The sequence below is a fragment of the Gigantopelta aegis genome, chromosome 3 (genome assembly GCF_016097555.1).
Source record: "Gigantopelta aegis isolate Gae_Host chromosome 3, Gae_host_genome, whole genome shotgun sequence".
Classification (NCBI taxonomy): Eukaryota; Metazoa; Mollusca; class Gastropoda; order Neomphalida; family Peltospiridae; genus Gigantopelta; species Gigantopelta aegis.
In genome coordinates this window covers 17,155,029-17,168,656 of record NC_054701.1, presented here as the reverse complement: position 1 = coordinate 17,168,656, position 13,628 = coordinate 17,155,029, and the positions used below count along the sequence as shown (strand labels likewise).

At 34.5% G+C, this 13,628-nt stretch overlaps 1 protein-coding gene across 2 annotated transcripts in view; it reads left to right on the top strand.

Moving 5' to 3' along the window:
- The window catches only part of LOC121367611 (mucin-5AC-like), a 53,890-nt gene that overhangs the window by 24,442 nt on the left and 15,820 nt on the right, over nucleotides 1-13,628 (top strand). The gene's annotated exons all lie outside the window — the stretch shown is intronic.

Below are 13,628 nucleotides of genomic sequence, written 5' to 3'. Positions count from 1 at the left end.
ACAGTATTCTGTTGAAATGGCTCCAGTGTAACTCCTGGTAAAGCTAGTCTACCGTGATCATATAAATTTGTAGTATTAATTAATGAAAGGCATAATAATACCGTCAAAACCGTTGTATATACATGTAAATAATATATTGCATATATACTTGATATACGTGTACATCCAAACTGATGTAGCAAAGATGTGATCTTATATACCATTTTGTAACAATCTTGTGTCTGAACTTTTGACATATTATATATGTATGTTCATACAAATCATTTAAAGAATCTTCTTTATATTTATTACTAAACCAAGTGGACTTTTAACTAGGTATATATATATATATATATAACAAGCTACAAGCAATTACAAATTATCTGTCCCCAGTGAATAAATGTTCATTCATGAGGAACAGATAATTTGTAACACCTTGTAGTGAGGTGATTATTCTTTTTGTCACTCTTAACTGGTTTTTAATATAAAAATTTCCCTGCTGTGTACAACAAAACCATCAGCCATCATGTCATATAAATCTTACATGCATTACATGACGTAAAACTGGCCTCGGTGGCGTCGTGGCAGGCCATCGGTCTACAGGCTGGTAGGTACTGGGTTCGGATCCCAGTCGAGGCATGGGATTTTTAATCCAGATACCGACTCCAAACCCTGAGTGAGTGCTCCGCAAGGCTCAATGGGTAGGTGTAAACCACTTGCACCGACCAGTGATCCATAACTGGTTCAACAAAGGCCATGGTTTGTGCTATCCTGCCTGTGGGAAGCGCAAATAAAAGATCCCTTGCTGCCTGTCGTAAAAAAGAGTAGCCTATGTGGCGACAGCGGGTTTCCTCTAAAAAAAAAAAACAGTGTCAGAATGACCATATGTTTGACGTCCAATAGCCGATGATAAGATTAAAAATCAATGTGCTCTAGTGGCGTCGTTAAATAAAACAAACTTTTACATGACGTAATGTAAGTGGCATCATTGCATAACTGCATCCTTTTTACAGCCAAATGTTTACAATACAAAATGAATGAAAATCATACAATTATGTTGCATTAGCAAATAATTACTTTTCTTTGCTTCTAAAGTCGCTGCTTATGAAAATATATCATTTCATATATATGAAACAAATAAGTCCAAAACATTTCTGTAAATGAAATAAAAGAAAATCCTTAATTAAATTCTATACATAAGGCTCTCGTCTGATTTATACCCAACCCATTTTGTATTCGTCAGATATATTGTTTGTACTTTACTAAATGATGGGGAAACATTTTTCAATAAAAATATTTGGTATTTTGAAATTTACTCGGTATGGTAAATAGTATTGACATAATATACCGAAGTGTATATACAGTATACCACCCAGCTGTATTTAACATATGTGTAATCATGAATGAAAGCATTATGTGAGTGAAGTTCCAGCCATGGCAAACAACGAACCAAATGTCACCATTTTTAAGCCAACCAGTCAGTGGCTGTAGAAGCAATCTGCATGCAGATATCAAAACAACATTACCCCGTACATTTAAGACCCATATGGTTAATAAATATATATATATTATAAGTTTTGCTATGGACTGATTAACAATGATTGTGTGACGTTTCTAGATGTGCTAGTCCTGCAGAGACTGTTACGTATTGTTTGATGTCAGCTGGTGCAATATTGTGGCTCGATTACAGAGGGTTGTATTTTATTATCTAATCATTAATTGATGCTAGTCCAGAATTGATGGTGGGATGCAGTTGGTTTTTATTTTTATTTTATTTTATTTTTTATTATTTTAAATTATTGCTTAAACCAAGTTTTAATAAAGAAAATATTGCAGTAGACCCACCATGCTTAAAATAAATAATTATGCAATCTCCCCCCCCCCCCCCCTCTCCCCCCATTCACCTCATTATTTAGTATATGTCGTCATGTTAAATGGAATTATATTGAAAAACACCCATTAGTGTACAGTGAAACCTGTCTAAATCGGATCATGCCAGGGACCCAATATTTATCCCATTTAGAGTGGACCAGGCCTGGTGCTTATAAAACATTTAGAGTCTAGACTCGATAGACTATTTAATAGAGTCAGACGTGAACGTCATGGCAACACCATACAAATTGTATGCATATGACGTCATTTGAGATTTATAAGCACGGGCCCTGGTGTTTAGAGAGTCACATTTTAGAATTTAGAAAATTTGGTACCATGAAATGTGGCAGGTTTTGACAGTTTTCCAGTTTGTTCAGAGTTTGGTTTAGATAGGTTTCACTTTATTTTGATAAAGGGGCCATCCATAGAGAACATACGTAACGCACAAAATCTGGGATTTTCTAACACCCTTTTTTATGTTTGATCATTACCCACATCTTTCTTTCACAATGAAAAGTATACATGAAGAGCTTGACATATGTACTCTATTGGCAAATCCCCCCTCCTTTCCCCGTACTCTCATACATAATACCTGAACCCCACCCTACCCAGGGTGTACATTATGAATGTTCCCAAATGATACACTAACTGGTATACCCTACTTTAAGTTTAAGATGACTTCATATACTACACAAGTGACCTAAAGGGGACCGGGTAAAAGAAACTTATAGCACCTGTATCGAGGCAAACTGCAATCGTTGAATTAAGGAGTAGAAATAAATGTTGTTGTTGTTTTAACAATAGGCAAAATTCCTTGAATAATTATGAACACAATCACATTTAATCAGTTCGTGCTCTGTTTTGGTTTAAATGGTCTATTGACTGATTTTAGAGTTAAGTAATTCAGAGCTTCTGAAGTGTAACTTCGACATGTATGAAAACATATCTAACCATGTTGCCAACACAAAACTAAGTACATTGATTTGTGTAGGACCATACAGTAATTGGCTTGCTCCACCATAAACAGGGATAAGTATCTTAAAATAGCCTTCCTGCCATCAGAAAAGACAAAAATCTCTGTTGTGCCCAAATTAGTGAGATTTAAAGCCATGTTGTGTTTATACTAGTTAACAACATCACATTAAGTTAATGGCACAATTGGACTTGAAAATTATCAAATTAAAAGTCTGAGGTTTGTGTTTTAGGAAACATTGTATTTTGGACCCAGTACTTAACCATTGTTTGACTGGTGACTTTATATATGTAGTTTTTAACACACTAACACTATTCTACAATATAAAAAGGGTAGGGTTTTGATCTAAGTTATAACATTGGGAACTATATTTAAATCCACCAAAAATGTGAATCAAGTAGATCTAATACTAGTTTTCACTTGAGAGTAATAAAGGAGTGTTCTCACTGTGCAAATCGTAGCAGCTTGCAACGTGATATAGTTGTATTGTGAGAGCTATTAAACGAAAACGATTTTAATTACTCGCTACCAGTTGTGTACAGCGGGAGGTATGTAAGAAGAGAGTACTACAAATTGTATGCCACAGATTGTTAATAGGAGTTACGTAGTGAGAATGCCTCATGTAACACAAATCCTGGTGGATTTAAATAGTAACTCGAGTGCATCCCGTGTTCATTTTACCAGTACATGTTGCTTCAAGTATGGTAAATATATATTACATAACATTATTGTGATTGTAGTTAAACCATTAGTATTTGTTATGGATTATTGTTCTTTGTTGTCTATTATTTCATATATAACATTTACGTGATGGTTTTGGTTTTTGAATTTCATATTTGTTGAACATTTAAAACATTTTACTGTTAAAAAAACTAAATAAACAACACCACCAGTTTATCAAATGGTGTGTGAAATATTATGAATTGTAGACCTTTTTTGCTATGAAAAGACAACACCAGTGTACAAAATGGTATGTGAAACGTGTAATTTGCACACTGGGACGCATGTGTATGTCATGATATAACATAATAAAGTGATTATAATTACATTCTTGTTGTCTTGCTAATCCTAAGTTGCCATGCAACCAGAGGAATTCCTTTTTCATCTGTTTTTAACTCATCGCTACCAGTTTATATGCACACACACACACAGACCCTCAAAACAAAACAAAAAACCCCAACAAAAACAAGACATAAATACTGATGTTATAAGAACTATACTCAAAGGTACATGTAATACTGGTAATACACAAACCATAATGAAACGTTTGCACTTAACATCGCCAGTTGTATGCATTGCAGCGAGCATATAAATCTTTTCACTCCCCATTTAGGAAATTTCACACCACACATCTGAGTGATGGATTTTGTTTGAAAAAATCTTGTGTTAACATCACTTTTTTAACCATAGTGCCCAAATGTTGTCATGGTCGATGTGATGTTTTTCAGTTACAGAAATTGTAGGATTTTCCTAATGATATAGTTATGTTATTTAAATGAATGGCATGAAATTACGGGTGATTTGGTGATTAGTTAGGTGAAAATGAAATTATAGCTGGGTGTTGTCATGTCTTGTGACATAATCAAGTTGATGCTGCAGCCAAAGAATGACACAATTTCATTGGTTTATAAATCTTAAATGTCAACATTATACATTGATGATAAGCTAATATTAACCAAGGAACAAGCTCACAAGTATAAAAGTGTTGTCAGCATACACAAATTATATTGTATAATATCAACATTTGGTCAGGAAGCATTTTTCTTTGTAAGTCTATATCCCATGACAATTTATTAAAAAGGTGGTCAGGGCTCGTGTCAAATATGTGTAAAATCATAAATTTGACCCACAGTAGGCAAGGAGACAAGTCTTGCTGATGCATCAAAATAAAACTACATTTATTTAAGTTGTCTTGAAAAAGTGCTTGAACATAATGGTGAAAAAATATTAAATGCAAAAAAGTTTCTATCGTGTGAAGGGATAGTTTCCGAAATTATTTACCAACATTTTATGAAAGTACGAAAATATGCAAGAGTCTGAAATGCTAGATGGATATTTTAATAAGATTTTATTTCATGGTGTTAAATTAAGATACAAATTCATAATAATGTACATTATTGGGTAAAAAAAACATACAAATGACCTTTAAAAGGAATAAACATAAGCCCAGGACTCTGATTTTCAATAATTGACACCTGAAAATTTGACCCATAAGTCATGACCCCCAGATTGAATTTCCCACCGAGAGCCCTGGGTGGTGAAAAGGTACACAGCCGTCGCAGGTCTTTATCTGTGTGGTCCTTAACCATATGTCTGGCGCCATATAACCGTAAATAAAATGTGTTGAGTGTGTCATTAAATAAAACATCCTTCTGTCATCATTACTCATGGGTGGGATGTAGCCCAGTAATAAAACACTTATCTGATGAGTGGTCGGTCTAGGATCAATCCTTATTGGTGGGCTCATTGGGGGTAATTCTCATTCTAGCCAGTACTCCACAACTGGTGTAACATAGGACATGGTATGTACTATCCTGTTGTGGGATGGTACATATAAAAGATTCTGCTAATCAAAGAGTAGTCTATGGAGTAGTGGCAGCAGATTTCTTCTTATTATCTCTGGTCCTTCAACTCTTACCGGTATGTCTGATGCCATTTAACCAATTCAAATGTGTCATTGAATAAAACTAGAGAATCATAATCAGATTCTGTAACATCACTGTATTGTTACACCTCTAGTACTTTCTGTATAGTTAAATATTATGATTAAGTATTGTCAAATTAAAATTCCATGTGCATAGAACTGTTCTAATTTGTCAATAGCTTAATATAAATAGCCACATCCCCATCAACAGTAACCAGTTGCATTACCATTAAACCAGTTTTCTCAACTGGTAAACCAAGACCATGGAATGTCCTGTCCTGTCCTGTCCTGTTTATGGGAAGGTGAATATCTCACTTCTGATGTAAGTGTAGCCATGTGCTGGCAGTGAATTTTTCTTGTTCTAAAAAGAAAGAAGAGTTAAATAATAGCCATTGATGAAACAATTGCTGGGATGATAATAAACACACTGCTCAGGGATGTTATCAATAAACAGGAAGTGGCAATTTCTTGTCACTTGCCATATTTAATGGTATAGAAAGTGCTTCCCTACCAATTGTACAGCTGTCAAAAACAACTTGACATTTTGAAATGTTCCCCGAAAGTATTGGCACACAAAACATAATAGGCAAGGGAAAACACAATCTAGTCCACAACAAAATGATCGTTTCAGAATGTTTGCATTAATAGCATTTTACAGAATTATGATTGCTCAAATTTAAATCAGTTTTGTCCATCTCACTAGCAATAAAAGTGTTCATTTGCATATGACTTGAATGTAGATCTGCAGGACTCACTGGAAACAGAAGACAAAAAATAGGAAAAAACCCTGACTGAATGGTAAAACAAAAGTCTTGAATTAATTTAGTTTTTCTCTTGATGTATTTTTCTGGATTCTTGTGATGGTAGGTCTACTTCAGGTATTTGTGCAGCAGATGTAAAATTACTTACAGTAATGATCAATTGTTAGTTTGAAGCATTATTTTGTTGACTTTCAGCAAATCTGCAGGGTGTGATCCACTGGAAGTGAGTGCTGATGATTCTGGGATGAGTGTTAAACAGTTGGTGGAGCGGCAGAGGAAATCTCTGTGTGTGAAGTGCACGGAGATGGTGAAGGTTTGTGGAGGAGAAATCTTCCTTCAGTACAGAGACACCTCCAGCAGTAGGTGGACCTACGCCACGTCTGACAACATGTGGAAGTGGTATATGAACACTGGTGGCGGTGCAGATGATAACTGGCTGGACGAACAAGGAAGTGTTCAACAAAGCATTTCATATGCTAGCTCCCAGAACATGACTGTATCGCAACCACTGCTTGGACGACACACTGAGAGCATGATGGGAATCAAGTCGGGGTTAAAATCATCGCTCCATACAGTGAGGTCATTTAACACTGGTACCAACAAGCCTTCTTTAGGCAATACGTTATCAAATCCTCCAAAAATAATTACCGTGCAAAGTAGGCCGGGTAATGGGTCGGTGAATTCTTCAGTTAAAAAGATAATAATTGCGAAGAAAGTGGTTTCTTCACAGGGTCAGACTGGAACGGTGCTGATGTCCATTATGAATAATGACTCTGGAATTGGCCACACAGCAACTGCTGCAAGGACTTTGAAGGTGAAAGCTAGTGGAAGTGGAAGCACTTCTACTTCAAAACGTATGAATGATAACGATTCCGATTCTGATGAACCGGTGATTGAAAAAATTGAGTATTTACCTGTTGATGAAAAACGAACTACGCCTATAATGATTCAGAGTGATTCAGAGTCTGAGGAGACTGAGGATGAGGATTTCAGTGACGAGGAGTGTATCACTTGTTCAGAGGATGATGATGATGACGACGATGGTGAAGAACGGTGTTGTGAAATCTGTAACGTGGAGTTCAATGTTGCCGATAATACTGAACAACATGATGGCTGGTGGGTGCGCTGCAAGATGAACTGTGGTGCATGGGTTCACAGTAAATGTATTGGATGGACCAACAAAATGGTGGGCTCCAGGAGCTACCAGTGCACACAATGTTCAGAGTTGGAGCAGTCGACCATTGTACTTTAACAGTTGAAAAAACCCACCAAATGTACTGTCTATGTAATTAATCATAGTGCATGTGTTTCAAAACAATATTTTATATATGATGTTAAAATCATATTTTAATGTTTTTAACAAACAACATTAGTGCAGCTGAAGTGGTCAGTTTTATGTGTGTGTGTGTGTGTGTGTGTGTGTGTGTATATATATATATATATATATATATATATATATGGGTATGTTTTATGGTGTTGAAGATTTTTAAAACTTCCATATTTGAGTCCGTGAAATACAGGTTTTGAAATCTGGCAATAGACAACCAAGACAGTAATTGACTTTATTGCATCAAGACACATTTTATTAGACAATTAATTTTTAGTTAATGTCTAGATTATCATCCATTCAAAATAATAAACAAAAAACATAGAAACATGTTTCATCATTTCATTATGCCGATTATATTGTACAGAGCTACGAAGTTTAATTAAAGCAAATGAGATGTCACAATTTTATTTTTCTTGTCATAATGTTTGTCTCGCCCAGGGCTTATGGAATTTTTATAAAATCCACTAGCTATGGGATCAATGATTTTTAATATTTACTAGCCACAATTTAACATTCACTAACCCTACATTACTTAATTTAATACAATTTTACTAACAGTAATAATATCACCTAAAGAGGGAGATAGAGCTTAAAAACAATAAAATTGGGGGATGGGCAGGATATCCATATTTACAAAATATACTTAAATGCAGCATTTGACCACTTTTTTCACTAGCCATCGGGCATGGCAATAGTTATTTACTAGCCCAACGTTGAATATCACTAGCGATGAGAGTGGGGCTTCCATAATGTAGAAGTCTTGTCTGACCTTTATGAAGTAAAAAGGCAAGGTTTTTAGGTATTACTTTTCCAGTGGAGACCGCAGTGTCAACTTCTGCATTAAAGTTTAACAATAAAGTTTAGGTCAGTTTCTCACAAACTATATGTTGTTGGTTTATAGTTGCATCTTTGGATGTTCATCACAGTGTATCAAAAATGTTTATGGTATGTCAGACATTCTTGTTTTAATAGAAAAATGTAGTGAACAATGAGAGGGGAAGGGATACAGTCCCCATAACCACCTCTAGGCTGTGTGTCTTCTACAAACTACAGTACAATTTACCCAAATTTGTCTTTTTTCATTTTGATAAAGTGCTAGAAAAATAGGAGAGAAAGAAAGAAAAAAGATTTATCAAGTAAATGGTTTGTGTTGTCATGTATATTTATCATATACTGACCAAATAATGAAACAAAAATGATGTAAATTGAAATTTCTGTATATCATTAAGTATACATTATTTTTAACTCTTCTCATTTGTTTTAATTATTATTTTATTTTTTATTTATTCTTTCTGTATTTTATTTACAGATAATATAAATAAATAATGCTTTTATACGTGGCATTGAACTCGAATATATTTTTATGGCTGATTACTAATTATTGTTCATTAATTTAGCAATTGTTGTTCCTGAATTTTAAGGGTAATTGCTCAACAGTTTTCTCGTGGTTAGAGTAAGTGGAGTTATGTTGGTTAGAGGGAAGTGGGTTATGTTGGTTAGAGGGAGTGGACTGGGTTATGTTGGTTAGAGGGTGTGGGTTACGTTGGTTAGAGGGAGTGGGTTATGTAATCACTTATCAGCCTTTGAAATTCGCAACTGCAATCAGCTGTGTTCCCACAAAAAGCAGTTTCAAAATTAACTTGCAATATCATTATCAGGTATTTACTTTATTATTTTTACAAACTAGTCGTTGCAAGATGATCTGAATTTTGAAGGTGTGTAATGCATTAATTACAAAATAGGAAATGAGCAGTGTTAGTTGAGATGCCAATTTGTTTTTAATCTTTCCTGTACATGAGATTAGTTCCACGTTATGTTAGATAACTGTAGTTTTTATGATCTATACACATGCATGCAGTCTTCGCCATGAACAAACTCAAGGCAAACTGAAGATCACTACTGAAATGGTGCTAGATGAGCAATTACACGAAGTTTCAAATAACATTTTATTAAACATTTATTTCAAGTTGATCAATGGCTTCTCCTAAAACATTTCAGGCAAATGTGGAGGAGAGAACTAATGGTAACTCACTTTTCCTGCAAAAGACTAAATACATATGACACTTTAAAATGCACACATATGCACGCACGCACGCACCTCCTTGCGCCGCCGCCACCCCACCCGCCTGAGTGCTTTGCTTGTTTGCAAATTAAAACGTAAACATCTTCAGTAAAACTTAATTTTAGTGCATTTTACTTGGCCCACAAAAACCAACGTTGATATATACTATGAAGAAACCTGTCTAACTCGGACCCTGAACAAACCAGAATCCTGTCAAAACCAGCCAAGTTTCATGGTCATGAATTTTCTCAATTCTGAAATGCGACTCTCTAAACACCAGATTTTGTCTAAATCAGTTAAATATTTTATGTCTTTGGCATGATCCAGTTTAGACCGGTTTCAGTGTTTGAGCTAATCTGCCAAATTGGCTTCTTTCTTTTATTATTCGTTTTTTTATCCACCCCAAACTGATTTTCAGTTAAAAGGAATATAGTGCTAATTTGTCAGACTTTTAAGTTGTTTTGTAAAGATTTGAGCTAAATCTTTGGTTAGTGTTGTTTCAAAGACATGTATATAATATGTACAGGTATGTTTTTAAAACTGCATTTTACTTTTTATATGTCAGTTTTATTGTATACATTCACTTTATATTGTTTTTAAAAAAAACTTGTGAGTGCTGTTATGTACAGGTGCCATTTCAAAAGAAATTTGGTTGTAACAAAAATTAAGTGTTCTGTGGACATTAGTTTACATTAGTTTTATTTACATGTTGCAAGATTGACCACTTAAAAATGTTTTTTGTTGTTTAAATGTTCGTTTTGTTTGGTTTACAACCCTAAGAACACACAAACATGCATACTTTTAGATAATGTATCAAATGATAAAATTTTAATAATACTAAACCTTTTGACGTTTAATTTTATAATATTATTTATATCATTTATTTAAACCCCAGTCTTGACTGAACAATGATTAACCCATTGGATCTAAGGCTGGAAAGTACCAGAATCTTAACCCATCACCAACTCCTTACCAGTGCCAGCACAGACAGGTAGCTGATGCATGTACCCAGGGTAGAATGCTGAGATATTTCCTCGGAGTGCAGCATACATGAAATAACATTAGAGAGATCATTGTGTCTATTTTTGGAACAACCTCAATGCATATTTACCGCCAGTGTTTATATAGAGAATATATATAAAGAGTTCAAATCTAAAAAGATATATACACTATCCATTTTCGTCTTTTGAGAAAAATGTTTTAAGCAACATGATGTGCCGGTAATGTATATCACATGAAGGACAGTTTTAACATCCTATTCAATGGGTATACTATAGTTGTGTGTTGAATTGTACTCACATCAGTAGAACTTCACTGCTAACTCCAAAATCATACAGGGCAGAACGTAGCCCAGTGGTAAAGTGCTCGCAAAATGCACAGTTTGTTTAGGATCGATCCCTGTCGGTGGCCCCATTGGGCTATTTCTCATTCCAGCCAGTGCTGCTTAACCTTGTGTCCGACTCCATATAACCGTCAATAAAATGTGTTTAGTGTGTTGTTAAATAAAACATTTTCTTCCTTCCTTCCTTCCTTCCAAAATCATACAGAATAAGTTGCCTAATGATATAGGATTGTCAGCTTTGTCTTGTAATCTTAAGAACTGGGAAGTAGGTGGACCTTTCTGATTGAAATTCCATGTTCACTATGAAAAAGATGAAGCCAGTATCCTATACGTATGTTGTTAACATATTTTTTTATCCTGCTGTTACACTTCTGATATGAAAGTTTTACACAATCTGACTAAACCATTAACCTTTTTGCAGTATGACATCAAACAAAATCCATGATGTCATACTTTTCAAAATTAAAAAGAGTTTACGAACTTTTTAATTCATACATGTAGGTAGGTAGAAAAAAATCCAGTTGAAAATCTATTTAAGTCTGGCTTAGATCACATGACTGCTGATAATTTGCAAATAACAATTTATCATCTGGCTTTAATCAGTCATCATGATTTATACAAATGGTGGTTGCAGGATTAAAATAATAATACAGTAAAACTGGTCTAAACAGGACCCTGAATAAACCGGAATCCTGTAAAAACCTACCACGTTTCATGGTCCTGAATTTTCCAAATTCTAAAACATGACCCTCTAAATACCAAATCTTGTCTAAATCAGATAAATATTATGTCCCCGGCATGATCTGGTGTACCGGCCTCGGTGGCGTCGTGGCAGGCCATCGGTCTACAGGCTGGTAGGTACTGGGTTCGGATCCCAGTCGAGGCATGGGATTTTTAATCCAGATACCGACTCCAAACCTTGAGTGAGTGCTCCGCAAGGCTCAATGGGTAGGTGTAAACCACTTACACCGACCAGTGATCCATAACTGGTTCAATAAAGGCCATGGTTTGTGCTATCCTGCCTGTGGGAAACGCAAATAAAAGATCCCTTGCTGCTAATCGGAAGAGTAGCTCATGTAGTGGCGACAGCGGGTTTCCTCTCAAAATCTGTGTGGTCCTTAACCATATGTCTGACGCCATATAACCGTAAATAAAATGTGTTGAGTGCGTCGTTAAATAAAACATTTCTTTCTTTTTTTTGATCCGGTGTACACTGGTTTCACTGTAATAATATTGGAGGATTGCATAATGTCAATTTAGTTTTTTCATATTCTGTAATTATAATTAATGTTGCCATTACATTTGTAGTTATAATTAATTACATCATTAGACATGTTATTTCATTATCATTCATTTTATCATTAGACATTCTCTTGGTATATTCAAGTGGTGTAAATAAAGTGTTTATGACAAATATACATGTAGTTGTGTTTTATTTTACTAATGTATTTTTACAGACAAATGTTAAGAAGCCTTGTTTCCAATAACTAGTGTGTTGGATTTCAGAATACCATTGAAATATGGTTATTTTAGCATAACCTTAGTTATATGGATTTTTTTTTTTTTTTTTTTCTTTTCCTTTATAACCTTAGGTATATGGATTATTTCTCTTATGATATCTAAAATCTAAGTCATATCGTGTTTGGATGACCTTGGTTATATGGAGAAAAAAAATTTCATCTTAACAAGTAGGATATTTTCGATGTGGGTTTTGGGGTTTCTTAGTTTTACATCTGAAAAAATAAAATTACAAATTACCCAATTAGTGAAAAATACTGCACTTTTTTATTTTCAGACATAAAATTGTATTAAACAACTCCATAACTGGTTTAAAAGTATCTATAATGAGGGTAAGGTGTCTAGTTCATTTAGTATTCAAGGGTGGGGTTTTTGTGTGTCATCTTTTCGCTCCTATTTAGATAGGTATTCATTAACATTCAGGCCATCTGAGCAATGCATACAACCTATCCATGTCATTTGTTAAAGTGTGACAAATGTTGCTCACAGTGGGCTCAAAGGGTAAAATTATGTACCCTAAAGTCATGGGAATTGATGGCAACATTTTTATAATTTTTTAGAAGGATTATTGTAAACTGTTGTTTAAAATTAGTCAAAGTATGTGAAATGCAGTGTCCAATTTCAAACCCATAACCTCCTAGTGGAGGCACTTGTGATCTGTTTTGTTTTTATTACTTTCTCTCAAATTATTAGGCAGAAAGCCTTGCTCGCTATATAATTTCCTATGAAGTGCAACATTTTAATGAAAACTGGCTGTACAAGTAAGGTCCAAAATGCACTGGATCTGGTGATTATGATATCTGTAGAAAAGAAAAACTCTGAATTGAATGTAATAAAACACTATTTCTGCTGGCGTGAACTACAGATCTGGCAGCAGATGGCACATGCACATGTGCTACAGTATATTTTGACAGTGCCAGACTCGTGAATCATTTCCAAATATTACAGTTTAAAAATTGTGTCTTTCAATATAATTATTTAAAAACAAATTACCTCTATGTGTTCCGCTTAATTATTATGTTATGACTTCCAACAGCAAAATAGCTTTAAAGAGAATAAGTACTGTTATATTCTAATTTATATAGGTAATGTCAGTTCATTAACAAAATATTGTTGGAATTAAAATTTTACAGAAATTTTTTCTCTT